General features: G+C 39.5%; 1 long non-coding RNA gene across 1 annotated transcript; it reads right to left on the bottom strand.

Moving 5' to 3' along the window:
* Positions 1-628: 628 nt before the first annotated feature.
* On the bottom strand, positions 629-27,828 carry LOC136991147 (uncharacterized). The gene is made up of 3 exons (XR_010883188.1): positions 27,747-27,828; positions 21,751-21,848; positions 629-1,040 (listed from the first exon to the last, which is right to left on the bottom strand). It is a non-coding gene; the product is annotated as an uncharacterized lncRNA (long non-coding RNA).

Raw genomic sequence — 27,828 nt, 5'->3', positions numbered from 1 at the left:
AACTTATTTAAAGATCTGTGGAAAGAGCTGGAGGGCACTTAAAGGCAAGTTTCTCTTGCTGGCAGCAGAAATTAGGTTAAACTATAGCTTTCCATGTTTGGAGGAAAATTAACCTTTTAGAGTCGGGACTCAAATTTCACAATGTTCTCATCAAAGATGTTCAAATCAAATCTCATCAAAGATTTGTTCAAATCAAAAGTAATTTTGGGATCACAACCTTCCCAGGTTTATAGGGATCTGGCGTCTAAAAAAATTGCTTCCTAAGCTAAACTTTAGATGGTATGAACACATTCCTGGGGCTAGATGTGATTAGGAGAGTTCCTTTGAAGGGCAGCCATGATATATTTAGCTTTGCTTAGTCATTATGACTCCGTTAATCTGATCATCACCTCCTGCTGGCCTCGAGGACACTCCATCTGACCACCTTTGCCTACCCATTTGAATATATCAGCACTTCCACTCCAGCTGATGGTTTGCCAGTAGTTTACAAGACAGGAGCAGAAAACAAGTAATTGCTGCATGAGAAATAATGCACATCATTAATGCACCTTTTCAAAATCCTTTTCTTCTGCAAGCAAAATGGATGTTGTTTCTAAAGGAAACCATTTACCTATGTAGCAACATTTTTTCTCTTAAAAGTTACATACATGCATGTACACATATAATGTTTATAGACTATACACACCCTATTGTGCATCAGTACAAATATGTAATTACTATAAAATTCTAATGATAAGAATCATTGAAATAAACTTTATGGGGCATGCCAGTCTGTACTAATAACGTTGACATTCTCTGGTGTCACCACAGAGCCAAATCTTCCCACTTCTTGAAGCAACAACCTGCTTAACCATTTTGCGGAGGATTTTAAAAAATAGCAAGCCCAGATAACCTTGTCCTGTTCATAGGTTTTGTGCTGGAAGATAGAGAAAGTGATGGGTTTGTAGCATGAAGCTGTAAGACGGAGTGACAAAGTACTTCTGGAGAGCAGTGCCAGCAGGGGGAAGAGACCCTACATACATCACTCCACCAAAATTAGGCTGCAAGAAAAAAAGAAGATCTCTTGTAAGTACTCGCAGTGCATATAGCATTCAATCAATTCTTTTTAATGTAATCCCTACTGAGTTGCTTTAGCTTTTCTTTCCTCTCAGTGACTTAAATGCTCATGAGTGCTTCTTCTTATTTATCCAGCGTACAACAGGAGAAGTGACAATGCAAATATCTCCTGTGCCACTGCTACTGCCTCGGACCTGAAACCAAGGGTCCAACAAATGTCTGCTTTGTGCCTAATCCTTTTCCTGAGACTCCTATAGGAGGCTAGCTGGTGTAAGAGAAGATAGGGGTGCTACCTCCACATACCTTTGTTCACTATGAATCGGACTGCACTTGATTTTATGCTTAAGACCTGTCTCCCCCAGCTGAAAATTGACCGTTGCTGGTAAATCAATTTGTAAAATCACATTGAGAAAAAAGTCAGGTCAGGACCCTAGTGGTATAAGCATCCCAGTCTTTACCAATTCTCTGACCCATGTATGCTCTGCCTCATTCCTTTCTTTTGGAGTAAGAGTAAGAAGAAAAATGGAATTTAATCAGAGCAAAAAATATCAAGGGAAAAGATACACTGAGATTTTCTAAAGGGATTACTGACCGTGGATGATCCAAGTGCTGTTATTTTAATGGGGTTGAGCTTTTAATGAGCAATGAACATTCACTTTTGGAAAAATCAGAGGTTACTCAAAGTGATCACCTAAATACTCTGGTCTATCACTTACATACTCTGGTCCCTGTCCAAACAAAAATGACCGGAAGCGTTGAAAATGATGACATTCTGACAACATTCTGAAGCTTATTAGCTTACATTTTCCATTTTGAAGCAGGAAAAAAAAGCATGTCATAATTTTAGCTACTATAACCAAGAACTCATGCAGACAAGTTGATAATTTCATTGCCTTGCAATCTTTAACTGTGTTCCTAAGGTCTGGTCAGTATGCAAATAGCTGAGGAGAACAAGAGGCATTTTTAGATGGTTGCATTAAGAAGTACCATAGAAATGAAAAACATAATTCTTGAACCACTGAAATGAGGATGAAGTCATTTCAGCCATGCTATTACTGCTAAAGCACCTACAGAGTGAAGAAACAAATTGCAGAGCTCAGCGAGGTCAATGTGAATCTTTCATTGGCTTATATGGGTGTTGGTACCTTAGCAATACTGTTTTCTAAACTATATAGTGCTTCTTCTTGTAAATAAAAATGCTGTTTTCTGTTCCTAAGTCAGCAGGGGCAATGAGTTTCCATAAGACAGTTGTAAGATTGAAGATGATGCTAAGTCACTGCCCGTCCCAGATCTCTCTTCTATACTATGTTTGGCCCAACTTGAATTGTCCATTTATTTAGAAGATGAGGTAAAAGACAAAGGTGAGTTGACACATTTGTCAGAAAATCTTGGTCACAGGTCACTGGTGTCTGAGTATGCAGAGACTGCAAGATGATTTTAGGTGCTTGTAATGATTGCAGCGCGTAGAGAAGAAAGAGATTTTTATGGTGGAAGGATGTGGTCTAGTGCCTAAAGAAACAGAGTAGTTTTCAAGAGAAACTCCGATTTATCACTGGCAGAGACAGCTGTTTACACCGCGACCTTGAAAAGGTTATATTAGGTATCAGTCTAATAATGCTTAGCGCATAAGGGTAGTTCTGATGCTTAATTAATGTCAGTCTTGAAGTTTCAAATCCACAGAAGGGAAGTGAAAAACAGTATAATTTGAGCCCTCTAGCTGGTCATGTTTAGGGTCAAATACCTAGAGGGATTTAAGAAAAATGTGTTGGCAGGTGCCTTCCTTCCTTGCAGTTAGTTTGCTCTAATTCCTTACAGAGTGGCAGTATTTTTAGCTGTACATGAAACTACAATTTAAAAAATTGTAGTGCAAATATAAAGGGTTTATGAAGAATTTAGGAAGACTGTAGTGGTAATCACAGGGCACCAATTCCTTCAATATCCAACCTCTGAGAGTGGACAGGACCAAAAGTTCCCAGAGAAGAGGAAAGAAACACAGAAGTGGGCAATTACGGGAGAACTTCCCCATAGGATGACTCCTGGCCTCAATTATATCTTGTAGCAAGAAGATCTTGTCATTAACCACACATTGTGGAGGAGAGTCCTCTTTGATCTGTTCTAAATGCTATTTTTAATTACATTACTTTTATTCTTTTTTAGAAGAATAACCCAAAGAAAAAAAGTTATCCTCTCTATACATTGACCTCTCTCTACTGTTTTTTTTTTCTTCATCCCTAAATGACAGTTCCAATCTTTTCAATTTCTCTTCCTATGAACACTGTAATCTAATCATTTTAATGTCCCATTTCTGGACCCTTCTATTTCTGCAAAATATATCTGAGAGAAAATAGTGAAAAATGAATACAGTATTTCAGATAGGCCGATAGGCTTGGTTTATAAAACAGCATTATAATATTTATAGGACCTGTTTTCCATCCTGGACTGTATAGTACTCACACAATTTGTTTCCGAATGCCTCTGCATCTTAAGTGGAGATTTGCATTGTCAGCAGTGATGACCCACTCCTCATTTCAGAGTAGTTAATTTTCAACTACTAAGAGTAGCTGACATATTGTGTTTGTTTTTTTCTTCCCCAAATCTGGTTATATTTATTTGAAAACAGCAGATTCCACTTGCTACCACACTTCCTATCCACCTTGCTTTCCTAGATTCTTCTAAAGGTTTTCATAGTCATCCCTGGTCCTCAATGCAGATTTTCTCACTGCTCACCCAGTTTTCCAGACCATTAACAAAAACAGCAAAGAATACATCCAATAGTATGGATCATTAAGACACCTGCTGCTCATCTTTTGCCAATGTGAAGACCTATCATTTCTTTTGCATTTTATTTTCTCTCTCATACCTAATTTCTAATGCTGAGTAGTACTTTAGCTGGGGCTTAAGATATTTATGATAAACACAATAAATAATGCTCAGATATTGGCACTGTGAGATTAAATAAAAAGTGTTTTGAATAAAAACAGCTGCATGAAAAGCTGTCTCTGTTTGATGATTCTTGTTTTATGTCAATATTGTATATTCTCCTTATGCTCCTAATGTCAGATTGCACTAGTCCTTAAAAGACAGTACCATGGGGGAACATAGAGACACCCTGCTGCTTTTTTAGAATCAGTATATCGTAATGCAATATGGTCATCAAAACTGTTCAGATATTTTTTCTGTATTAGAACAGCCATCTTAAATACACGCCGAGGAAGAATAAGTGTTTTTCAATGGAAAATGAATCCCACTATGTACAAAGGAGTAAAACATAATTATCTTTACCTGTTAAGCCAGGAGATCTATTCTAGGATATAAATCTGCTGGGACCAATAGTCTGAGCATGTTATTTATATACTTATGCAAAACCATCCTTAAAAATTGTCTGATAATGAAATAAATCTGCTGTAGGCTGAGATTTAGTAAGGCTATATATTCAAGAGGCCTTGACTTCACTGAGCCTTTCAGAAATAATCTGATTTTAAGGATATCACTGCATTTCAAAGTGTTGACTTCTTTGGATGAAAGTGTAAGTAACTAAACTAATATATGTAGGAGACATGTTTGCAAGTTGAAGAAAGAGGGCAGCAAAAGGATACCTCATTCTCATCCACAAGACCAAGTCAATTTTGGTTCAGGGTTATCTCTAATTGGTATAGACCTATATGACGCAAAGCTTTTCTGTATGGAGTACTGACCAAAATAACTCTCTGTGCTAACGCTGCATTCCAGACAAAAGATCACTTTTACTCTGAAATAATGAATGTGTTTCTAAAGCCAGAGTGATTAGTCTGGAATAAAAATCACCATCCTCCTAGAATCATGTTTGCGCAGGGAGCAAGTCTAATATCAGTAGCGATTAAAATGAAAATGTAGAAGTTCTGACACAATGTTGCATCTCATCTCTGAAAAATGCAGCAGACACAGTCGATACTCTGAGCTTTGCCAATGTGCCCTACTGACCATGGGAGTATCTATTGTGCAATAATTCAGTCCAGCATTAGCTGCTGCAGCTAATTTTCCCCATGCAGACAAGCTCACAGCATTGCTGAAGAAGTTAAGGAAAACTTTATGAAACATCTTTCTCTGAGTCAGAAAAGCATCATCATTCACAAAGAACAATAAAGCAACATCTAATTTTAAGGAATTTCTATCTGTATGATTAATTTCCTCATTATCAATTTCTCTGTCATTCACTCCATTCTTGGGTCTGGTATCATCACAGGGATTAGGTGGTGATTTGAGAGAAACAGCATGGTCCTGGTAGCCTAGCTTATCCCCATGTTAAAAGGAGAGGAATAGCCACTTGGGCTATTCTGTATCTGGGACGAAGCAGAAAGAAGATGTGAATGTTAGCCTAATATAGGGATCAGTTTAATTATTCTGTTGGCCTAGCAGAGGAGACTAGCTAGCTATTAGTGAGTGCAAAGGGATTTTTACAGGACTAATTGCTAAAAGGAAGGGACCACATTTAAAAGTTGGGCTGCTCGACTTAATTTTTAATTAGTGATAAAAACAGAGAAATTAGAATATTTTAGTAAAACTCCAGGTGATAAAAAGTCAATGTAATAAATTCAATGTGGATGATACTTTACAGTTATTGTCTGTTTGCGTCTTAGAAGATTCAGTGGGAAATCATATTTTTGAGAGGCTCTCACAAGATCCAAAAGCATGCTATATGCCATAGCTCAGATCCCACAAAACAATTAGTGTCTCTTGAGTGAGGAGAGATATCTATCAGAGTTAAGACACTGCTGCCCCCTTTCATCCACCCATGCATCAGAGATCACACACTTCTCTGCAAGGCCAGGTCTTTCACACAAGACCTTTTATAAGGGAAGATTAGGGCACACAACTGGATGCTAAAACCTGAAAATAAATAAAATAAAAGTAAATGGGCCCAGGTCCCACAGATTGCATCTATTTATACTGCCTGAGGGACGGGACCATGGGATCTGCATGACTGGATTGTATTCTTACCTTTACAGCTTGCTTAATGTGACCACTCATAGAGCATTTGGCCCCAATGAGTCTCAGTTCTCTCATTTGTATTATGGGGTTTTTTTGACGGTTCACAGCATACAGATAGTTCAGCCTAGTTTTTGTCAAATACACCCACATTTGTCAGTGGAGAGTGAAATAGTACTGTAATGCATACAGACATCACATTCCTTTGTTTTTTTCTTTGGGAATTAAGTTCTCTTTACTATCTACTGCTGTTGATTACACTACACAGGATCCAAAGCCTTGACTGTAATAGAGAAGCCACAAAGAAGGACTCTAACCAAATACCTTTTGACATGGAGAGAATATACCACAAGAAGAGACAAAGCCAATCTGTGATGTTCAGGACTTGACCTCTGCTTCTGTTGACTGAGGTCAGAGCAGCATGAAGTACCAACTGCAAATTATTTCTTCAGACCCTTGTTTTGAGCCACTCTAAAGGTAGAGACCAGCTCTGAAGTGGGACCAAGGCCTGCACTTTCCTGTAGTTTCTGTCTGCTCTTTTGTAGACCTTTGGTCCAGATCCATTTGGGGGATAGTTTGAATTCCATTCTCATATAAAGCAACTCTGAGACTCACATGGAATTTTACAAATTCTGTTTCAATTTGCCTTCACATTCCATTTTTTTCTGTCAGAACAGATTATCAATGTGAAGTAGAGTTCTTAACTAAACATTCCTCCCCTTGCCCAAGCTGCTGATTCCCATGGAAAAATACCAGTATTTCCATCAAAAACAAACAAAAAAATTTTTGCAATTATAATATCTCCAGAATGTTTCCTGGAATTTTCATTTCACAGCTTTTTTCCTTCTGCACTTCTGCATTACCCAGGCAGTCTAAGCAAATGCATCTCCTAGGATGTACATCAGCAAGCAACTCTTTGAAGACAAATCTCTGTTCATCAAGAAAGAAGAAAGGAGTGCATTACAGGGCAGGAAGTCCAGCCAACGGTTCTGGACCACAGAAAATAAGGGCATGAGACACAGCAGTTCCCAAAGTGGCACTGTGAAATCATTTTGAATGGATCAGTGCAAGTTCTTGACCCACAAGTGTTGCTTTGGATATAAAGAAGTGGGCATTTTCCATAAGAAGAAAACAAATAAATTTCCAAAGACTCTAGCTGTCATTCTACTGTTAACTGGGAAAAAAGTGAAAACAAATTTAAATGTCTAACCTTATCGTAAGAACAGGGCTTCACCATAATGGACAAGATGGGGTAGTGGAGTATTGTGGCCTTAGGGACTTAAAGAAGAGGTTTTGTATAGACTGAAGGAATGACTCAAGCAGCCTTCTGCTGAACACCTATGTCCTTAAAAGGAGGAGCTTCAGGTTTCTTTTCTACGTTGCTGTATACATGTCCTATGGTTGTCATGTGGTCATATTGCCTAAGTCCAAAGCCCCACAGATTTTGGGACTATTCAGAATACCTATCTGAGCTTTGCTTGGTCAGCATATCTCACTGGTAAATTGGAACAAAACCTAGATCTAAACACTCTCGACTCTAAAGGACTTGAAGAACAGATCAAAGAGTTGTTATAATACAACTTACCTGTTTGTGTACCTAGGCCAACATTTAAGGCTATTCTACACTGTCTGGAAATTTCTGTATCGCAGAGTATTCACATAATTTGGGATGACAAAATCTAAGCTTCACCTTTCAGCTTCAGGTCATAAACTTCAGACTCCTCTCACATACATATAGCCATCTAAAAGGCAGGCATGCTGTCCAAGTTAGTTATATAGGTTCCCTCTATAATCTGTGGAGAGGAAAAGGTATCTCCAAAAGGAAAAACATCCAGTCAACCCTAGACACCTATTTTTGGATGGGATGAATCATCTTCTAGACGCATATCTCTCTTCACTGGCTACAAAGAGAGCCCAGACTTAGACTAGACATCTAATTTTTTGATGCCTAAAGTTAAATGAAGGAAGTCCTATTCTAAATTACAACATTATTATGTTTCATTCCAAACAATTTGTTACTGTATCTTCATGGTGTAAAACCAACACTCTGTCACACAAAGACAATCAAACAGTTATTATGATAATGATCCTGATAATATAATGTGAAGCCTTATTTATTCTAGAAATGCCAGTTTTACAGGGCTAATCAAGCTTAGGGCAATCTCAGAAGAACTGGTCTAGGTGGCAATCTTAAACCTTGGTAGAAAAAGCCTGCTGCAGTCAAGTCATGCTGTGCTTTTCCTCTCTCCTTTCAAATGTAGTAAAAGCTCTGGGTATAACTCATGCATTTCTTTGCTATTCGTCTTGCTTGGTGTCCAGCACAATAAAACAAAAGTCATTTTTAAGTACAAGTTTTAAAGCTCTTAACAGGCTGCAATAATGTAATTTCTCTGTGACCCTTCAATATGTTGAGTAAATAAATCAGTCCAGTGAACTACTGGCCCCCCTCACAAATCCTTTCCTATGTAAAAAATAGGATCAACATTGAGTTTAGATACAAAGGCATCCCAGACACGTACACAGTGATCTGAATGTACACTGGCTTTATCACCAGATAAGCATGACAACATCACCAGGCAGAGTGCTCTATACTCCATGGATATGGGAGCCAGGGGAACAGGCATCATCTGTGTGTGGTGGCAGAGGGTATGGGCAAAAAAAATAAAAAAAAACAGTCTAAGAAGGGAATCATTGCTTAGCTAAGGAACGTGTAGGTATAAACACACAGACCATACACCTTGAGCCAGCTTTTAGAAGCTTTTCCAAGACTGCTCCACATCTATTGGCAGGAGCCAAATTGCAAGTAGCCACTATCCAACTCTTGCCTTGTAGGTGAACACTGGTCTTCTGTCTGCAGCATCTGCTGACTCTCTCCACTTCCCCTCCAAAGTTGCTGCTTGAGCTGCTTTCATCCCTGTATTACTTAACAATAACAGCAGTGACAATGATTAAAAAAAAAAAGAAACAAAACACCTTGGCTCTGATCATTCATTCCCCAGCCTCCTTCCCCTTCTTTCTGCCAGCTAAAGGCAACTGCAGTGCACAAGTGTTTACCTTTCCCCTAAACAAGGTCTTTTCTTTCTGGAGTTCCAGCCAACTCCACTGAGTTTTCCTGTCTACTTGATCTCAGACGAATAAAAAAACACTCTTTGCAAATGCTTTCTGGAGCATCACCAAACTTGAAGTGAGTTTTCAAGAGAAGGAATACACTCCAAAAATGTTCGAAGTGCATTCCAGTAACAAAATCCTGTGACTTTAGGTCAGATCCCTTGATGTAGTAATCTGGCAAGGTTCATTTCTGAGAACAGAGTTTAGCTGGTTTATGCCAGCTGAGGGTTTCATCCTGCCTTTGCTTCCCAAGTGTATGTCAAACTTCCAAAAAATAATGAGGTTGACAGGTCACGCAGCTGCAGTCTTTCACTTACTGATAAAGAGAAGGAAGGGATGTGAATCCCACTTTCTTCCCTTCCCAACAAGTCCTGTCCCATTGGTGGTACAGAGATGGGATTTCTTGGAGAGCCCTCTACAATCATTAGCTTCTCCATAGCTAGGAAATCATCAGATTTAAAACAAAACTGAGAAGATCTTGTTCGCTCACCATATAATCACACAAAAATAGCATATGGCATATTTGAGGAAGGCAGGTGCTGATGGTAATATTTATTCCTGATTCTCAAGTAGTCTGCTAAATTCTAGGAGAAAAAGGAGAAAAATACTATACAGTGATTCTAGTGATCTTTTTAAAATTAAACTTGCAAATAGAGAAAGATCAAATCAGCATCTGGCCTGTTGGTTATTTATCTAGTTCAAACAAGAACTCTGCTGCTTTGAAAAAGCGCTGTACACAGACTTGTTTCTAGCCAAGGATTTCTTTATACCAGGAGATTCTTGGAATGGGAAGATTTATGTTGTTCATATCTCTTTGTACAACCCCACAGAGAGGGAGAGAATCCATGTGTGTGAGTGTATGTGTGTGCGGATGCAAAATTTCAGAGGATGCTCTTTCAGAAAAGCCAAACATATGCCATAGTGTTAGTATATGTTCTTACAGCATATCTTGTTACTTTGGTCACAAATTACAATGGGGACAAAGAGCTACTCCAGCTGGATGTAGATATCCATAGCCGTTGTTTACTATGTACTTGGCAGGAGATATATATGGAACTATCTATATGACACAAGTGGACTATGCACCACAGTGCTCAATTCAGTCATAAAAATGCTCTAATTTATTGAAACAGTGCAGTTGGATGACACAAAAACTAATCAAGCTAGTGATTCCACTGCTGCCTGGAACAAATCACACCCCTGGTTCACTGTAGCTCTCTTTAGCCCATTCCTCCATCTTTTAGAATTAATCAGTGCTCTTGAAATGTGCTAGATAAATAGCGCTTGAAACTGAAGTTCTCTGTTCTTCCATGGAACAGATTTAACTAAGAAATGGCAATGCATTCTCATCCTTGCAATGAGACACTGTGTTCTCCCTGCCAACATAACAACAATACTCTCAACCTTCCCTTTCTGTGGGCAGCCTATCTGGCACAGACAAGTCATGCCATGGATTTGGAGAAATCCAAGTGGTTTCTGGCTCATTGCAGAGCACAGCCTTCACAAATGAAGCTATACTGTTTCCACTAGAAGAAACAGCTGTGCCAAGAGCTGAGACTGAGCTATTAAATCCCAACAAATCTGAGTGTCTTGGCTTCATTCAGCACTAACATGGGTGACTTTGCCTCATGTACCCAGAAATGGATAGGCTGAAGAGGACAGGGCAGAGGTACTGGAATGGCTCAGGGAAAAGCCTGCCCAAGACCAGCAGAGTTTATAACCTAATGGCCAGCATCAGTCTGGCCAACCCGAGGTGGCTCCCTGCAGCACCACTTGGATATCTGCCCACCATGCTCTCCGCTACAATCTATTGTATGCATATAACCTCAATTATTATATTACTTGGATCTTCTCAGACCTCCACTATTACAGATAACAGAGAACTGACTTTCTTTAAAACATGCTGCCACCCTACATGTTGTTAATATTATTTTATAAGGGCTTTCAAGTACTAGCAAATTCTGATTGTGCCCACTGAAATCATGATTTGAAAGCTTCTCTTACAGCTGCCTGGCCTGGCCTTCTCTGCCATAGAAGCTGGATGGATGCCCACCAACTCATTTCACAGGGTGATATTATTATCACATGATTCATCTGTAGTAATAAAGGTGAAATAATAGGCTGAGCAACTACTAGACTTCATCACTATCAACCACAACCACATTTAAATCAACTAGTTGGAAGTGCTAGCTGGCCCAGGACCTCTACCAAGCCATACAGCGTTTCAGTTCTGGGTGACATAAAGTCCAATGCCACCACTAAGGAGGGCAGGAGGGGCTGCTTAAGTTATGTTTGCAATGAGGTTTACACTAGACAGAAGTACTGCCTTTAGGTCTATGCCTTTAAAAAAATTTGAAAATAAGAGTTTGAAGAGCTGTTCTATGTTAAATTCAGGTTAGCATTTCCTTTTGGTGAAACTGCAGAAATGCCAAAGAGTATGGTTACAACAAAACCAGTGGAATCATGGAAACAAAGTCAATGCACTGTGGTTTGTGGTTACAGCGAGTGATGCCATCATAGAATCACAGCAAACCACCAAGCATGCAATTTAGTGAAATGTGGCATAGTTATAAGGCAAAAGTATTTGTCATGCATTATAAATGGTTGAAACAATCATATGTCTTTTTCTATGCTGAGGCTTCTTCACAGCATGGTGTCCTGCTCACTGAATCAGTTAATTCTGCATCTGCAGGTTCCTGCAGTAAAACCTCACTTTACAGGATGAACATGACTAGGGGTGTCTTAGTGCTGCAGACTACCTTCCCATTTGCAATGTTTTTTATAGGCCCAGATTTTGACTGAGGACAGAGTGTTCTGGCCCAGAAGGACATGTCTTCACAATATATTTAGAGTGAGATTGCATCTGCTCTTTTGGAGAGACACAAGTCTAATAGGCAATCTGCTTGATTTATGTACCATGAAGCATAAGTACAGTATGGGTAAGATTCTCATTCATTACATAATTTCTTTGAAATAATGAACCCAGTGTGTTTGTTATCAGAGCCCAAACAAAGAGTAACATTTTCAAGGTTGGCTTTAAGCCTATATTTAGCAAATCCTTTTTTGTTTCTGTTCATCAGACCTATGAGAATGCTGTAGATTTTTTTCTCCCTCTGAGAAAAAATGATATTTTTCCCATTACATAATCCCTTTTACTTCAGGTGCTTAAAAACCATGCATCATTTAAACTTCACAAAAGCATTATGCCCTGGATTCATATGGGTAAACTAAGGCAAATGGGAAGCTAAGCAATTTCCTTAAGAAGCTGAGCTAAAAATACAAGACCAGAGCTTCTATTGTGTTAACTAGCACATTGCTGATCTTTAAGCATTGTCCATTTTTATGGAGGGAAGAATCAACGCAATCATCAAAATATGCTATAACAAAACACAGTATGTTCTTGACACAGACATATTTTCCAGAGATTTCAGTTTTATGAAGTTGCAGTGAAGGAAGGAAAACCAATATTTTAAGGGCACAGTGGCGTACCTTTATATAAGCAGTTCTCTGACTGGGGAGAACCTTTGTGCAAGGAGTGTTTAGGACCTGATCCAAAGTCTACTGAAATTTCACACTGGCTTAAATAAAGCTTGGATCAGAACATAATCTGCTATATTGTGCAGCTATTTCTCAAGTGTAGGATGTGACAGACCATTCTGTGCATAGCTTAAATAAGAATTAATAATTAATTAATAATTGATAAGAAGAATAAGGGCAGCAAAGGGAAATAATATGGGCAAAAACAGAGCAAGGAAATGGCAGAAGATGATTTAGTTGTCACTTTCCTTTTTAAGAGCAAATCATCAGAGAGGAATGAGAAAATAGGAAATGGGAAATGAGGTGCACTCCAGATCTGAAAGGCAGTGTCCATAAAAGAAGAAAAATCTAATAGAATATTCATTGAGAATTAATCTCCTTCTCTCTTTCTCTCCCCCACACGCCAACCTCTCTCCATGTATATCTATACAACATGAAATATACATACCTTTAAAGTATTAGGAGTTTTAAAGAAAAGTTTGGCAGTTCCCATTTGATCCCACTATATGAGTTATGGAGGTTATTCATTAAAAATCTCTAAAATACACTTTACTGGTCTCTACGCCTGCTCCTCGGTTGACATAAGCAAGCATATGTCCTCTGAAGCCAGCAGAACATCACAGATTTGCATGCATATAAGATCTCATTATGTTGGATCTGAATTTATGTTGCATGTAAAATGACTGCCCCTGGCGGGGACTGCAGCAGCTGAAAAGAATCACACAGCAAGGGAGGACGGTGCTATGAAGCCGCGTGGCCACCATGACAATTGTTTGGGACTATGAAGGAGACATTGTAAAGTAGCAGACTTTTTAAACTACTTTGAGGATTTTTAAGCCTCCACTGCCAAGCTTTGTCCAAACTTCTCCCAAAGTTTCAGCAACAAAGTTTGAGATCAAGATATTTTCCTTAGAAGGAACATGGTCAACAGAAGGGTGCCTTGATAAATGATCCTGCATGCTGTGGGGAGTCCTTTGCTTCTCCTTTAACTGACACTATGGTCAAGGTCAGTATTTGGCTAGTCTGGGATTGTTTTTTTATATATATTGAATGTAAGGCAGATTCAGTACAAGAAGGGAGAAGCAACTCTCTTTAGAGATGGGCTGGAGCTGCAGGATTCACAATCTGGGGCCGGGTTCCCAGCTAGCACACTATGTGCCTTGAAGGCTGTCAATTTTCAGCTGAGAGACAGCCTCAGGTTTTTGGGTTCCTTCAGGAAAGAAGAAGGTAGATGATATATGCCTTGTAAAGTTTTAGTTGCTGAGAATAAATTTAAACAATCTGTAGGCTGCATTGCTTTATATGAATTATTAGTGTTATTTGCTACCTGTTGAGCACTGATACTTTACCTACTCAGGGAGACATGGAGGGACGTGCTATCCAAGAAAACATAATTCTACTTTTTCCCCAGGCTTCACAGTGAAAGCGCAAAACTGGAAGCAAGACATCTGAGGTCTTGTTGAGGTGATGACACCCACCATGTGGGAAGGTTTACTTCTGTTGTGTCTTAACAGTAGTGCATTGCTCACTCACCTCATAAAATGTGTGATGAAATTAAATTTGTTCCTGAGTGTACAGTACACTGAGATTTTCATATGTGATGTGATACATCTGCTGATGGCTGATTAGCTGGCTTGCTGCAGCCAACTTCAGATGTGAGAAATTAGATCCAGACTGAATGAAACTTAAAAAATTACATGATTTCTGATGCACTGTTTGGGACTTTGCTCTGGGTTTTTCTTTTTCCTAGTTTGCTAACTGCATCTTCATGCTGCCAGTTGTGGAGCAGGATTTGCTGCACTGCTCATGCCCTCAGAAATAAGGTGTCCAGACCAGAGCTCCCCACCTCTCCCCACCTCTATTCCTACCCCATCCCCAGCACCTCATAGTGCCAATTCCATCCCCACACCTGCTTCCTCTGTAACACCTTAATGCAGGACCAGGCCTGGAGAGGCCCCAGCCATAATTCACATGGGACTGGGAGTCAACGGGGTCCGAGAGTCTGCCTAAATGACCCACTTCTGGATGGCTGCCCTATGGACTGCAGTATTGCCTAGGCTCCCCCAGCACCATGAGCTTCCTCCCTGCTCATTACTTTTTATTAAAGGTTCAATCACAGCTTGAAACTCATGTGAACAATCAGACTCCCTAAAGGATAGAGAATCAAAGGGACAAGCTCAGAGGCAATCTATAAATTGCACATGGTAAAGTACCAGCGCATTTCTGCTGAGTGCATTGGTAATGTCCTCTTGATAATGTACATTATGAATTCATCTGCGTGGCTGAGATATTTGCGAAAATTAGGACCTGTTCTGAGATCATTCAAGGCCAAAGTTTATTGGATAATTCACTCACAACAAATAACTTGTGCAGCTTTATGAAAATGTGATGTAATGTGCTTATTTGGTGACTTCTGCGAATGATTAGTTGACCTTAGTCCTGCTCTTCCCGAGATGTTGTTTACTCTCAATAAAATTACTGTGCAGCTGGCATTATTTGTTATCGCTTTTGACACTCTCAGTGGAGGCACCTACGAATGAAAGGGCGCAGAGACTAACATATCATGAACAGCTTTCAGCGCACTGGCAAAACAACGACGGGAAATTCATTCTGCCATTTTTCAAGTCCATCTGTTTTGTGGAGAAAAGTTAAGTCTCAAGGAAGTCTCAAAGAGCTTGGAAACTCTGAGGAGCCCCAGAATTTGCACATACTGACGTTTACCAAATGTTGCAAACCAGGAAGGCAAAAACCATGTTTAAAAGAGTTGATTATATTACGCCACCAAAATAATTCAGTTCATTTATTTTGAATTGGTAGTTTAGTTTTGAGTATTTGCAGTAATACTTCGTGGATGGCCAGTAAATGTTCTGTAGCTGTGTTTTGTGCACGCAATGAAATAACAGGAGATCTGACCATAGCACTCCTAATTCTTTACTGACTGCCTTTTTGGAGGAAATTATCAGGTCTGCAGAATAGCTAAGTGAAAATGTTCAAGAATTTACTGTGGCTAGATTAGCTTTGTTTAGATTGTAAAAGTCGGTGTGTGTAAAACACAAAACAAAAAGCTGAACATAAGTGACAAAAAATAAAGAGGAGGACAACTAAAGGCCATTGATAAAAACTTCAGTTCTCTTCAAAACCAGCTCTCAGGCTCAATTCTAGACATGCGCAGGGAGCACATTACGTCCTTACAGGCGCCTCCTGCCCTGTGTCGCGACAGGCTCTCTCCAGTTCGCTGCCTACCCCCCCTCACTCTTGCTCTTGCAATTCCACAGCCTAAAGAAACAGCGGCTCCCAAGCTATTTAATCATCACTAGCCAGCACAGTCACCTCTCCCTGGTCACTAGGCCAGTGATGCAACGTTACATGTTTAAAATGCCATTCCTCCTGCACCACATGTCATTTCCAATACGCATGCAGGTACTGCTCTTGGACACCTCTGCAGGAACCTTTTTTTTTAAAGTTGGGACCTATGTTTCCAAAATTTAATTCATAATTAAAGAAAAAGAGGAAACTAACCTCCATCTGCTTTCTAGTTTTCAGCCATTTGATACACTTCTATTTGACATATATTGTGAAACTGCCCAGCACATGATACAACAGCTGCAAAAAGGCAAATGACAACAGAGCACCCTTAAAACTAATGTCAGCTAATGAAATAAAGCTATTTACAGAATGCATTTACCTCTCAGCTGTTTCACAGGCTGCAGTTCAGGTTACTTTAGGATAAGAGGAAACCAAAAATACAATTGCGTTATAGCTACATATCATCCAAACTTCGGCCACAAAATGACGGAAGAAGACATCAGTGTCATCCTATTGCAAATGATGTCTGCTTGAGTGATATAGAAAAGGCTGCACACAAAGAACGGATCAATGCAACTGCCATATGTTGAAATTCAAAAGCAGCAGGAAAAACAGTATACTTCCTGCTGCTGAGTCGCATTGATCCACTTAAAGGGACTACGAAAAATAAGCGAACAGAGCTTTCAGCAATTAATTTACCAAATCATCACACAGATAAAGAGTGAACTGAAGATTTCAGAGGATTTCTACATCTTTACCATTAGTCAGCAGTGACCTCTCTGTGGTTGTCAGGCTGGCAATGCAACTTCACATACTTTCACCATTATTTTTCCAGGACCACACATGATTTCCTACATGCACACAGGTACAAGCCTTGTACACTGCTGGAAGAACTGTTTTCAAAGCCAATACAGGTGAGAAATGCCATATAAATCATAACATTTTGAAGGTAGAGACTAAGACGAAGAGTCGGGAGAAGAGGTGGGAAAAGACTGAGATCCACACACTTGAGAAGGAGACAGGAACTGCATGTAGGAGGGTGGAAGGATGGAGTAGTTGGGTGAAGAGATAGGAAGAAACAGGGGATGGGAGCTAACTGGGGAATATAGGGCAGGACGCAGACAGCACAGATAGGAAGTGTTTGGTCAAAAAAATGGAAAACGTACCTGGAAGAAATTGGACTTTGCTAGCAAAGAACTTGGACTAGGCAGAAACTGCATGATACGTCGAGAATAGAACAAGAAGGCAGGGTGGATGGTGAAGTTATAATACTCAAGGGACTTAAATTTAGGTTGTACAGGCCATCCTAATTCTGGCATTCCCTAATTTTTGTGGAGCCAGTTTTGCCACATCAACATTCTCTTTACATAGCTTTTTTTGTGTAATGTAATTTGTCAGGAGAAAAATTATGAATCAGGTGTAATTCCCATTTATTGAACCCAAAGGATATATTTTTATTTAAAGTTGTGTTACAAGCCGTTTCATCTCTTTGAACCTTAATGTCTTAGATGATATTCCATTGTAATACTGGGAGGCCTAACACTTGCCTGGTGGGATGCATCAGGACATTTTGGCAATATAATCAGAACCAAATCCTTATTTTCCCCCTTAGTCACATCTCACTTAGAACTGCAACTGCAACTTCAAAATGGGCCCTGAGCAGAACATATGAGGTTGGTAGCGCGGTGTGTCCCTATGCACTGGATGCATGCACTTAGTCACAAAATACATGTATGAACTACTATATAATCCTCTTTTAGTGTTTTTGGACTGAGATTTGAAACTGTAAAGAGGTACTCAATGGCAGGATGTACGAAAGACAAATTTAGTCTGGCTTTAAGTTTTGTTATGAAAGTTTCCCTCAGCACTGTAGGGGAGGAGAGGGAATTTATCAGAAGTACAGCCCTTTCATAAGTTTCTGGTAATGCATTTTCTTTCAGCAAAGTTACAGACAAAGTGAACTTCTACAGTACCCAGAGATTCACAGGAACCCTTGTTGCCTTCCTTAGCTCTCTCACATGTCTACTATCTTCCTTATAACTGTGATATAAACAGCATTTGATTTTACTTTGCTTTTAGAGCTCTGTCTAAAGCAAATGTGCAGTGACACATGGACACATACCAACTCTCTGGGATTATGCATAGTAATACCAACTGACTGATTGGGCAATATATTTTTTAAAATCATATCAAGTCCATGGGGGAGTTCACTGTGAGTTTCAGTGTCTCCTGGCTGGAGTGCACTGATGTGATTCACCAAGCATTTTGTTTAATAGGAAGAGAGGCAGACTATAGGAAAACAGGCCACTCTCCATCAACCGTGTGTTGCCTGTGGTCACTCCCTCTCGGCACTGTTGTCACTGTGCAATTATTCCAGAACGGAGACATTTCTGTGCTTCTGTTGTTTGGGACTTGCACCTTATATTCCTGCTCTTGGTGATCACTGCAAAACAAAGTATTCAGGGCCTGAAACTGTGGGAGAACACGGTAGTGCATATGGTATGATATTAGAGGTAAGAACTGGTACTTCTATGCAGGGAGGCCCAGTGCCTCTCTTATTCCCGCACCCCCCCCCTTTCCATGACAGAATAGAACATCACCTAAAAAACATATTTGCTAGTGATTCTTCATGCCCTCATTTTTCAAGCTACTAAATATTGTAAGGAACAAATCCAGCTTTTCCCCTTCCCCCATCAAAACGTTTTAGACTGTGACTGAAATTCACTTCCAGAGGGAAGAACTGTATTCTCCTAGTAAAACTTATAAGCCACCAAACAGCTACTAGAATCACCTTTTCCTTATTTCTGTGAAGTCCTGTATACAAGTCAGGGGAGCTGTTTACACCTTGTCTTATCTCTCCTGAAGTTAGAGTGCACAAACACAGCCCTGGGACACAATCAGTTTTTTGCTACAATTTTTAATTAGTGTGTAAACAGACTGAGGGACAGCTATATCGTAACCCGGTCGGATGCACAGCCTATAGCTGCATAACATATACATATATGTAGGGCTAAGAATGAAATACCAGCACTCCCCATGCCACCAGCTCGCTTTCCAGAACGACTTTTCTTCTCATCTAATACTCAGACTTCTTCTGAAAGAATCTCCTTCGTTAAAGGTTAAGACAAAATATGGATTTGCCTTGCCCCACATTAGTTAAGTAGGATAAGTCTGGATAGAGGCTTTCCATGCCCTGAGAACTGTAAATTGCAGGAAATATGAAGGATCAGAGATAAAATGCAAATTTAATTTCCTTGTTCTGAAACACCCTCATTTATCCTCCAGTGTGTGAACAAGCCTGAGGGTGGGTATGAAGAACTGAATGGGATAACATGACACCAAGCCTATCCTCACAAATCTTTAGGAATTCCTGGGTCTATTTTGGGATGTATGAAACTCACTTAACTTGTAACAGAAGCAATATTGCTAGCCTTGGAGACCAAACATCATAAAATCCACAACACAGGATAAGTAGTAGAAAGAGTGCTTTTACACTACCCCTCTAATATATCTTAAAACTATCCCAAAAGGTTTCTTCTTTTCTATGTCCATTCAGCCTCTGGCTTTGCTATTGGGACTGCTACTAGCACCACATAAAGTGATGGCTTCTCTGCTTGAAATTAAACTGAGACCTACAAACATGTCCCACAGAGGTTTAAATACAGCCATCCGCTTGTGACAACAACTGGGTCACACCAATCCAAACTGCTAACACAGAGGTGAGAGAGACCCTGCAATTAAACCAGTCATTAGCATCCTCACTGTTGCAGCCGTTTAGTGTCAGGCGTGCACATGAATGTAAAGCAACTTGAAGTGCAGTGGAAGAAAATGAGGAGAAAAAACTGACTTTTGAAATGAATGGGCATTGCAAGCTTCCTCACTTCATCCCGACAAGGTACTTCCATCTTGCCCCAGAGGTACCTTCTCCTGGAGCCAGAGGACCAGATGTTACTCCTTTCCCATTCAGTTTTTTGCTTGTCTACTAAGATAACCAACAAAGGAATCTAATTTATTGTGTCAGCAACTACTGTCTACTGGGAATTGGAAGGAGGCTCACAGTTCCTCTCAACATCAGATAGTCAGTATCAACCTGAGATGGACTTCAGTGGGCAACCAGGAGCTTAATGTCATTATTAAGGCACCTGAGCTCAGTTCATACTCATAGATGTTCCTCTACAATGAATATATAGCAGAGGAAACAATGTCTATAGGACACTTTATAAAGAACTTTCTTAAGGTGGTCTGTATGGAAAAACTTACTAGTATAGCTATACCACAAAAGGCACAGTGATGCCTTTTGCTGAAACTAAAGAAAACAAATCCTTTTTTACATTTTGTTCTGAGATAACTGCATGCTTAACTGTAAGCTACTGCAGTTTGGCGGATGTCCAATAACACTATAGGTCACAGGGTGAGTTGTTTTCTGAGCCATGAGGTTTTCACAGTGTGAACTGACATCCAGCCCCATAGTATTATGGGATTACTCCCCATAAAAGTCTGAAATGTCACAAAGCTGTCTTCAGCTATTGCTCTAAGATGTAATAGCTCAGCTAAACCCTGAATATCATTTAGCAACCCTAGAGATTAGAAAGGAAGTTGCTTCATCATAGTCCTCTTGGATATTCAGGTCATTTTAATTCAATAAATTTCTCAGGAACTGTGAGATTCTTAATCAAAGAACATTTTATTGAGTGTCACTGAGAAAAACACTAATTCACTGCACTTCTAAAGTGCCTCTCATCTAAAGATAGAAAATCCTTTTTACAAACACCACTGACTTGCAGTGCCCCTAGGAGGTATATGTTATTACCGCTATTTTACATAAGGGAAAACTGACGCACTGATATATTTATTTGTTTGAGTCTATACGTGGGCAAAGAGTCCCACATCACGTATACAGTTAGCAGATAGGCACAAGCAATAATCCTGTACTTTCTTTTCTTCTTTATTTCAATCTAATGTAGACAGACTGGCTATTCTTCCTCTCATTATTATTATTTATACAACATTCTAAATGTATTTAGCACTTTGGAGAACATTAATCATTGTGAGAAATATGCAATATATATTGCATAATTTAGTAATAATGGCAATAGTAATAAGCTATATAGCTTGATAGTCTAAATCCATCAATTTTTATAGCTTTTGGATCAGATCCTGATAAGTAGAGGCAGGATATTGGAATGATATTTAACATTTCCCAAGACATTTCCAACTTCTGCATATCTACTGGCTAAGAGGAAATATTCTAGATTATAACAAATCATGCAGCGGATATTAAATTAAACCAAACACACAGGGGATGAGTCTAGAAATCAAGAAGTTTGAGAGGAACTTACTACAACTCATGTTTGAGGATCTATACATTTACAGATGAGGGCCTCATTACTGACCCCTGATTCTAGGGCTTTAGGTAGAGTAGTGCAAGCGATGAAGAGCCTTCAAATGGATAAAATATAGGTCTGTGCGTGCATTTAAAGCTTCTTTTTCCTAGGAGGAACAGTGTAAACAGACTCCAACTGAAAGCAAAATGTAAGATGCAAATATAAACTTCTCTAGACTTTGAAGCATGTAGTTGTGCTCAAGTTGCAATGCTTGAATCCAGATGCTTTGTATTTGTGGTCCTGGCATAGATCTTATTATAGAATGAAGACTAAAAGACTTTCCAACAAAATAAAGACATTCTTCTGTTCTGAATTGTTTCCTCCAAACCTACTGTTCTTTTCTTTGTTTTTTATTTGTTTATTTTGAAAACTGAATTGTAGCAACTCTACTCACCCCTGCTGACCGAGTAGGTCTTCTTCTGTCTTTCCCACTCACGCAGCTGGGAGCTGAGGGATTTCTCCTCTGGCTAGTTCCTGCATATAGAGTGCCTGCTGATGAGAGCAAGGATTATTTCCACATATCTTTAAAAAGAAAGACAATTTAGGAAACAACCACACTAACAACAAAAATCCTCTGTCACCTCTGACTTTACAGAAGAACATTTTAAATAAAAGCCATATTGGGATAAATATACAATCACATGCAAGATCACTAGCTGTCGCTAAGATACCTTTACTTTAAAGGACCAAACTCTCTCTTGCAGACTTTCATTTGAATTGGATTTCAGGAAGCTTTGGTTGGCCAAAATCACAGTTGCACTAACTGGCTGTCCATGAACAGCATATACACTTCTCAAAACCTTTAGCAACCTCTGAACATCCAGGAACTGACACAGAAACCATGTCATTTCCCTCCTCGTTGTCACTTTCCCACTAGTTCATGCTCTCTGACTATTTGCTTATGTACCATCTCCACAGCTGTCTCACTGGAAAAATTGTCATGTCTTTGGCTCACTGTTTTCACTGCCTGCAGTTCTCCACAAATTCCTGGTAGGAAGGGATAAGCTTTTTGCTCCTTGACCCTGAATTTCCATCAGTTCCTTGAGCTGTGTTCAAACCTCGTCTCAGCCCTTGACATACTTTTGCTGTAGAATCAGCTTTTAAATGACTCCACATTTCTACTGACATGAACATCACCTTTAAGCAAGTTCGCTTGGAGATTTCCTAAGTGCTGAGTATTGTTATTATATGAGAGTAATTTTCAGAAGTGAATCTCTGGGCTTTATTTTATCACTCCATTATATGATTCAGTCACAGACTGCATGCTGTAATGGGTGACAAGAAGATAAAGGGCCATCCTTAGTCATGGTTTCTTGAAGGTCAGGTTGTTCTGCCAAAATTACCCGGGAGAGAATTGCTTTTTCACAGGCCAACCTGACACTTGCAAACACAGTTATCCCATAGTGATCAGCTGCAAGAGAAGCGAAGGGCAGTGAATGTGCCTTTCATTCAGATGGCTCTGCTGATATTTCCAGGGGACTTATGTGCTTAGAAGCATTCACATCTCAAAAGCACTGCAGCTCTCCAGATTTTTTTCTCAGGGGCAGTCAGAGATTGTGAGTGCCAAATGTGTTAGCACATCTCAGCATGGTGACGACGTTTTGTCTGCTAAGGGATGCTAATAAACACCAAGCAGGTCTGTGGACTTTCTGAGGTAGTTCACAGGACAGCTGGCTACACACATTCTACCACCACCTCTGGTCACCCAAATACAAAATGGCAAAAGTACTTTGTTTTCCTACAGAAGTCTTAAAAAGTATCTCACTGAACCCCACCTCCTCTCTCTCTCACCAATACCACGGATAAATCTCTGATTTGTTTTTGTCATCACTGATGTACTCCTAATGTTATTTCTTTGACCACGATGGAAGGAGGTGAGTTGAAAGAGCTGTGCTTGTTTATATTACTTGAATGTTGTCAATAATCTTTAATCCTTTTCTTGATTTCCATATTTGACCACAGAGAATTATTATATCTCCCCTTTATCTTCCCAAGGTTCTCCCTCCTCCAAAATTTCAGGTCAGAAAAAACTGTTGTTTTATTCCTGGAGCACTAAATATACACAAACGAAAATTGTATCAGTGGTTTTTAAGCAGTAAACAATAAATTGATAAGGAAATAATTTTGACAGACTGGCACCTTGCCTGGTAGATAAGGAAAAACAGTGTCAGATCATAAGATACCAAAGCTGAGAAAGCAGCAATAAAGGAATCAGAATTTCTGTTTCTGGTAAAATGAGGGTACAGCATTTGGTACCTAATAAATGAGTCAGGGTACCTTCATAGTTGTCTGCCACCAGTTTACTGGCCCCTCTTCCTCCTCAGCACCACAGTATGGTTTTACCTTGGAATTTCAGATAATTCATCTGCATCCAGTGAGAAACTGAAAAGCTATTAAGGTTTTGAAGATCTTAGGCTGGCAGAGGACATACAAATGCACACAAGGGCATAAACTACTGGAGCACCAAGCTGCCAGTCAGAGTGGATGACACTATGTTGAGCAAACTGGGATGCTCCACTTTGTATCTTGGTAATGATAGGAACATTTCAATGATCTAGAGTAGTCAACTGATCTATTGGAGAAAGCAGTTGATTTAGTCTTTTACCATGGGATACCACTGTAATATCATTGACCTCTTGCTACTCAAAAAGTGCATCTGCATATCTATACAACATTTTAAATGACCACTGTTATTACTTGGCCTTGTCTGTAATATGTCAGAGTCCTAAGAGAAAAGAGATGAATCTGCAAATGTTTCTCACCGCTAACTGGAAACTACATGGCCACTCCCACAGACTACAGAAGTCCTTAGGACAAGTCAAGACAGCAAGTTCATCTGGATATGAGTGTATCTTGTCTCATTCGACTCTCAATATCTGGGAAGAAAATGAGAGCAAGTGGGAAAAATACGATACTAATGGGCTTGCTCCATTTCCTAGAGAAGGAGGTGGTAGGAATTGGCTTCTTTTCACTGAAAATCTGTGCTAAATATGTTCCCTATCTGCAGGTTCAGCTTGCCACTGACAGCTTAATTAGCGTTCCTCAGCAACGGGGAAACATTCTGAGTGACAAAACTTACTGGTTTTGGCTGAGATTTCAAAGTGTTTTCTTTACAATACATTCCATGGCTATTTTTAAACTTCTTGCAAAGTTCACAGTTTAGCATTTTGATTCAGAGTGAAATTTTCAACAGCAAAAAATGCCTTCACCAGAGTAATGCATTTCTGAGGGAAATGGGATGTGTACAGCAGACCTGAAATACATGGAGTTCATCCTGAAACTTGTGACCTATGGCAGTAGCAGCTGCCATATCCTACCTCTCAGTCTGAGAAGAAAATAGGGATACTTGGTTGAAGCAGAACCCGAATAGACAGTTCAACAATTGAAGAAAATAGACTATAAAGTAAAGGTGGTGAGAAATGAAGTAATACCATCTGAAGATAACTTGCAATGACTTTTGCTGTCAATACCAAACAAAACTGTACATAGCTTCAGAAGGGACTCAGAAGGCAAAGTGGAGGAACAATAAGGTGCCAGTTAAAATTTCATATTAATGGATATATCCTGAAAGGAACAGCCATTACACACACTACTATAGTCTTATTAACTGCAACAACTCAGAATAAAGACACAGGAGTCACTGGAACAAGGTAATGAAACTTCTGTTCCATAGCAGTTAAAAAGGAAAAATGATGAGCTATGTAAGGAGAGGAGAGGCATAAAGTTCTCAAAACACCTTCATGCCATTAAATACACTTTGCTCTGTACTGGAATATTGTGTATTGCTGATATTAATACCCAAAAAAAGAGACTGCAAAGATAATGATTGATTACTATAGAGGAGAGCTAGAGTTAGAGAGGATACAACAGATATATGAGAAATTAAATACTTCAAGCTAATAAACAAAGACTATTAAACAGTATCATCTGTGAGGTCCATCTCTTTGCAGTCTCAAGTGGGCCTTTGCACTTCTCTAACATGAGCATATGCTAAACGGATTTTGAAAAATAAAATTACGTATCTAAGAGGAAAATGCAAAAATACTTTGAATCACTAATTTGATTCAAAGGCGTTGACCTAACTTTGCATATTTTGGCAGTGGGAAAAAACTATCCATATTTAAAGATAATAGTGATTAAAAGCATGTCTGCAGAGGAAGATAAATGGGAAGTCAACAATACTGATTTCTGTAAGCATCTGATATTACAAAGCATTTATGAACCTACTGAAGGGTCCTTACTGAATAGGAAAGCTTTCTTGGGCCAGGACCTAAGTAAGACTGCATTTATTCATGGTATAGTGGACTCCAGTTATTCAGGTCATTTATAAGCTTGATAGTTAAAAATTCTGAAGCAAGGAAAGAAAAATTGAAAGAAAAAAAGAAAGTAGACATATATTTCAAAATCATCATCCCATCACCGTCAGTAATAATGTCTAGCAGTGTGTATTTATAAATCTGCCTAAAGCACTTGTAATTTTTGCTTTGTAATAAAATAAGAATGATGCTTACACATCTCTATACATTTCTGGAAAAATCCTGCGGTAATATGTACTACACATGAATATTTATCAGAGTAAAAATAACTATTATACCCATATTTAATTTTTAATCTGAGATCTTGGATATCATTATCTTTCCTGGCAGTATTCAGAGGAATAATTTCATAATTTAGTAGTGAAAAGAACTGCAAATGAACCATAAGTAAACAGAACAGAATTATCTTTTGCAAAGATCGGAGAAAGGGAGACTGAGGGTATGCAGGTTGCATGTGAAAATATATTTAATGCATGACAGACCTCCTTGCTTTGAATTTTGCCTCCAGAGTTCCCACACTCGGGAATTATATCTCTAAGCAGGTCCCGTCTCTGTGCCTGGGTCCTGGACTGGTGTGATTACATTACAGTCTCAGGTACTTTGGTTTGGTTTCATATTGTTTGCTTTACTGAAAAAAGTTTCTAACCCTAATGGTTACAAGAAAAAAAATCTTGAAAACTGCAACCCAGCGTAACCAATGGCAATAACACTGACTTTCACCTGCAGGTCAGCGACAAGAGAAGAGGATGTGTGAGAGGGCCACACAGCACCAAGGGTTTTGCTTTACAGAGGCACTCCTATTTGTCTGTTCCATGCTCTCATGTGGATGCAACCCCGGGTGTCACCAGCACCCCTGAGCTGGCAGGTGCCAATTCCCTCTCTGTGCCCAGCTTTTCCCTGTCCAGGAAACATGCAGAGCATATATGGGGAAACCCAGCTCAGCAGCAGATCGGACCAATACAGAAAGAGCCAAACTAAGTTTTAGCAAATGAGACAAATCAGGATTATACAAAATAGATACCTTTTAAACGCTCAATGCACCAGAGAATCAGACAGACCAGGAAAAAAAGCATGAAATCGGGACTATTACAGCTCATCCCATCAGGTTTTAATTTGTCTAGCCTGGATTTAGCATTTGAGAAAGGTCTTACTGACAGCCTTCATTGGCCTCAAGATTGCTGTTCAGTTGCGTAAAGCTAAGCAATAGGTGAATAAATGCTTTCCTGGCTCAAGCTGAAACACTTTTCATAGGACAGAACTCTTAGAAATGGGGAAAAACTCCTGCCAACTATGCAGTCACTATCCAGGCCAGTCAAAGAGTGGCTGCTTTAGTATATTCAAAGAATTTCACTAGTCTAGTTTTAAATGCCTCAGTGAAGAAAGAATGAGTTTTACAAAGCTGTCTGCAGGAGCTGTACACCCAATTCCTTTAAAATTAATGGGAACTGAGCACTTAAAATTTGTAGGTGATTTAAAATACTAAGTGGAGCAACCAGTACAACTGGAAGACTGTACTACACAGATCATTAAATCTCCAATTTATTACATATTCAGCATAAAACTTCCTGTATTTCACTTGGTCCTATTCCTTCTAGTTCTATTTTCTGGATCCAAGGCAGTTTCCTCCCTTGCCATGGTGCTTGAACACCCCACACATGACAGTCACCTTGCTTGTCAAACACACATTTAGCTCCTTTTAATCTTCATGAATCAATCTCTTCAGACATTTATACACATTGTCATTCTCCCCTGAATTCTTTCCAGTGTGTCAACAGCTTTCTGGGTTTGAAGTACCCGAAATAAACACTAACTTTTTCGCCAGTGCCTAATTAACAGTTCACGGCCAGTATAAGAGTCTCTTTCTCTCACTGATTCCTTATATTTTGATTCATTCCCTAAAAGCATCAGTATTAGTAATAATAGCCTGCCCCCATCTTAGCAATATATGCAGTTCTACAGAGCTTGGGGGTACCTCGAGGTTTTAACGCGTATGCATTATAAGTCTCAGATGTTTTTGTCAGAAAATCCACCCTATTGCCATTGCAGCATATACCCCATCTGCTCTTGAACTCACCTGGCACTGAGTCAGGCCTTGCTGACTGACACCGGGACTGCCTGCACAAACTGCTGCCGTCATTCCCCATGGTTAATGGTCT

Source organism: Apteryx mantelli, chromosome 1, assembly GCF_036417845.1.
Source record: "Apteryx mantelli isolate bAptMan1 chromosome 1, bAptMan1.hap1, whole genome shotgun sequence".
Lineage (NCBI taxonomy): Eukaryota > Metazoa > Chordata > Aves > Apterygiformes > Apterygidae > Apteryx > Apteryx mantelli.
This window is presented reverse-complemented; position numbering and strand designations above follow the sequence as displayed.